The sequence below is a fragment of the Zonotrichia albicollis genome, chromosome 2 (genome assembly GCF_047830755.1).
Source record: "Zonotrichia albicollis isolate bZonAlb1 chromosome 2, bZonAlb1.hap1, whole genome shotgun sequence".
Taxonomy (NCBI): domain Eukaryota; kingdom Metazoa; phylum Chordata; class Aves; order Passeriformes; family Passerellidae; genus Zonotrichia; species Zonotrichia albicollis.
Window position 1 is genome coordinate 16,490,800 of NC_133820.1, and position 4,086 is coordinate 16,494,885.

Below are 4,086 nucleotides of genomic sequence, written 5' to 3' on the forward strand. Positions count from 1 at the left end.
CTTGGCCTCCATCTTCTGCTGTGATGTTGGCACTTTTGGATTGGTTTAGAGTAGAAGCTCACTGTCTAACATGGGTGATAGGTATTGGAAAGCAATTCTAAATATTATAAACATAGTTTTTAGTATAAAAATATAACACTGCCCCAGGGGGCAGGCAGAGTGCCTGGACTGTCTTGTTGAGTGGACCTTGGCCGGACAGGAGAAAAAATTTTATAGATAAGAAACAATAAACAACCTTGAGACCAAGAACTGAAGAGCTCCGACTCCTTCTTTGACTACCAGGCTGGGAAAAGAGACTTTCTAATGTATCTCAGAGTCACTCTGAGCAGCAGAAGTCCCAAGAGTTCATCTCTTCATCTCTGATCTCACAGACTCACCTTGCTCCTCCTTCACTGGGTTTAGCCTTCGCCGTGTGCTTGCAGAGGGTTTGTGAAAAAGCACCGTCTCACGTTGCTGAAGGATCAACTCAGTTGTACTCTGGGATCTAGAAAATGGAAATGTACATTTGTGGTGGTGTTCACAGGGGTCCCAGGAAGAGGGAAGAGACGAGGATCTGACTCCATGTTTCAGAAGGCTTGATTTATTATTTTATGATATATATTACATTAAAACTATACTAAAAGAATAGAAGAAAGGATTTCATCAGAAGGCTAGCAAGGAAAGCAGAGAATGGAATGATAACAAAAGCTCGACTCTCAGAGACTCTGAGCCAGCTGACTGTGATTGGCCATTAATTAAAAACAACCACATGAGACCAATCACAGATCCACCTGCTGCATATCACAGCAGCAGATAACCATTGTTTGTATTTTGTTCCTGAGGGCGCTCAGCTTCTCAGGAGAAAAAAAATCCTAAGGAAAGGATTTTTCATAAAACATCATGGCTACATAAGTTCAGCTGCAAGGAATACTCGAGAGTAGTAATAGTTTGGCTGGGTTGTTTTCACTTAGAAGAGAGATTCCTGATAGAGGGAAGGATGGAGGGAAGAAGGAGAAGGATGATGCAAAAAGCCACAGGAGTGTAAGTGAAACAAGGCTCCTGAGAGGACAGGGAGGAAATGAAAAAAACCCATGGCCCTAGAATATGTCTGAGATGAGACAAATTCTTCAGTCCCATTTCTGTGCAAGATGGAGACTGGCACTTCCAAAGGAGAGGACACCACCTCATGTGTGGTATTTTTGGGGTCCCCTCTGGAGGAGGGAAATCATGAATCTTGTCGCAGTCGAGGCGGTCACGGCATTAAAGCAGAGACCACAAGCACACTCAGTCTTAGTTGTCAACCGTTAGCACCGTTTGCAACCGTCGGCAACAGTTGGCAACAGTTGGCAACAGTTTATTAGTGAAAATGGCTGATACACTTTCCAGTTGTTTCCCCTCCAGTTGCAGAATGCTCTTATCTTTCTTCTCTCGATCTCCTTGGTTCAGCTTCTTCTTCTGACTTCTCGCTCCTTTAGCCAACAGGCCCGCTGCTAGCCCCTTCCACAATTCCCCCTTTTTTTGTTTTTGAACTGTAAATACAGATGCTATGGATTTTTGCAGGGTCCTTTGCAAAAACCCAAGCAGAGAGGGGACACACAAAATCACAATCACAACCATCAACAAAATTCCCATTCTTCCATTCCAGAATATGCAGTTGATCTTCCCAATTATCATTCCATTGACATAGTATTCCACATGGTATTTCATGGTCTTTCAAAATAAACAATTGAACACCAACAGAGGTATCTATCCCGTTAACAAATTTGTGTGCTAGGGCTAATTCAACTTCTTCTAAGGTCTTTTTTGGTGCTGAGGTCAGTTGCCTCTCATCAGTAGAGGATATGATGCCTGAAAGCAAATGGCTGCGTCTGTTGATTAGTTATGCCTAAATACGATCAAATCCAACCTATTAAACCAACAAATTTATGTACATCAGTAGCAGTTTTTACATCAATGTCTAACTTTACAGGTTGAGGCATAACTTGAGTGTTGGTCACCAACATACCTAGGTATTTCCAAGGCATGTGTTCCTGCACTTTCTCTGGAGCAATGATCAAACCAAAGCCTTTCAAATTTGTCACAGCACATTGTTTAAGAGCTGACAACTGTTGTCTGTTGTCAGATGCCAAGAAGATATCATCCATGTAATGATAGCAGTAGCAGTTTTTAAATTGCTCCCACACTTTTGACAAGGCCTGTGCCACAAACCATTGACAAATATTTGGCAAATTCACTGCAGTGTTGTTCTTGCCTCTCTGCTGGGGCTCTTCTCTATTCTATGCAGCACAACCCTTCCCATCTTCTCAGGGGCTCCTCCTGGGCTCTCGACCCACCCCTGTTTATTTCAGTTACCTTCACGAGCCACAGCTGCTGCCCAACTAAGGACTTTGCAGCTGCAGCTCGTTTGGAGCAACTCGGACCCACACAGATCTTACAATACAACATATACTCAGGCCCCCACATTTCCCCCCTTTACTTTTAGCAATTATACAATTACAATATACATACAGTCCCAGCTCTCAGGCTGCCACAGCTCTCGGCTGTCTTTAAACACATACATAGAATATACATATCCCTATCCAGTCCCAGCTCTCCCTGGCTGCCACAGCTCCTTGGTTCAATAGCTATATTCTTCTCTACAGCTCTCAGGCTGCTACACATATTTTCCACAGCTCTTCAGGCTGCATATTCCTCCACAGCTCTCAGGCTGCGTATCTCCATCTCCACAGCTCTTCAGGCTGCTACACATATCTTCCACAGCTCTTCAGGCTGCTACAGCTCTCAGGCTGCATACCTCAATCTCCACATCTAGCCCCTTCCACAGAATCTGACTTCATGTTCTTAGAAGGTTAATTTATTATTATATCATATTATATTATGCTATACTAAAACTATACTAATGAATAGAGAAAGGATACAGACAGAGGCCTTAACAAGATACCAATGAAAACTTGTGACTCTCCAGAGTCCCGACACAGCTGGACAGTGATTGGTCATGGAGTAAAAACAATTCACATGTTGGATAAACAATCTCCAACCACATTCTAAAGCAGCAAAACACAGGAGAAGCAATCAGATAATTATTGTTTTCATTTTTCTCTGAGGCTTCTCAGCTTCCCAGGAGAAGCAATCCTGGCAAAGGGATTTTTCCAGAAAATATGATGGTGACACTCATGATCCTGTTAAGCCATGGCATCAAGAACCGTTCATCATCTCTTGGGTCACTCTTTCAGCAGCTTTCCCTGGAAATGGGGACACTCTCCCCACCAGGCTTCAGACAGTTCTGATGGTTCTCCAAATGGCTGGAGAACCAGCTCAAGTTGGCCAGGTGTCCCAAGGGGAACTTCAGCCAAAGTGGGGAAAACATGAGGGCTCATTTCAGGTGACCAGCAGCTCAGGTGATCTCTTCAGCCCATGGAGTGAGGCGTCCTGTCCTCTAGAGGAAACACTGATACCTGCAATGAGGACAGAAAAAACTGTCTCCAACCAATTCACCCACTCTGGCCATGCTGGAAAGGCTGGGGATCAGCCAGGGCAGCTCTGCAAAGCTCCCACAGTGGGACTGGCACCACTGGGAAGGACAATTCTTCTCCCTGCTTCCACCCTGAGCTGCTCCAAGCTCAGCCTCAGGGTGAGATGTCTGGGTAGGACATTGGGTTTAATCTTCCACAGTTTGGTTCCTCATTGCCTTTGGCTGAGAAGACCAAAGCAGAAGCTACATATGATATGGGCAGGAGGACTTGAAAGCTGAGCCCGAAAGGAAGGTTTTGGCCTCCAGATGAACTTCCTACTCACTGCAGGACAGCCCCAATTGTTCCTCCCTGGTGCAGTTGCAGCTCAGATGGATTTTGTGGCTTTCAGGAGACAGTTTATAATGAAAAGCTAAAAGATTCCACCTCAGCCCCTTTCAGTAAGCCCACCCGGACTGTGGTGGTTACCTTTGGGCTCTTCATCTTGTTCTGCCACGGCAGATAAGAAAAACTTTTGCTTTTTCAGCCACCCTACGACAAAAATTCAGAGGCGCAGATTCTATGAAAACAGGATGTCAGCTTTTGTCAGAAAAGATCACAAGGGGTGTAAGGTTGTTTTTTTTTTTTTTTTAATTTT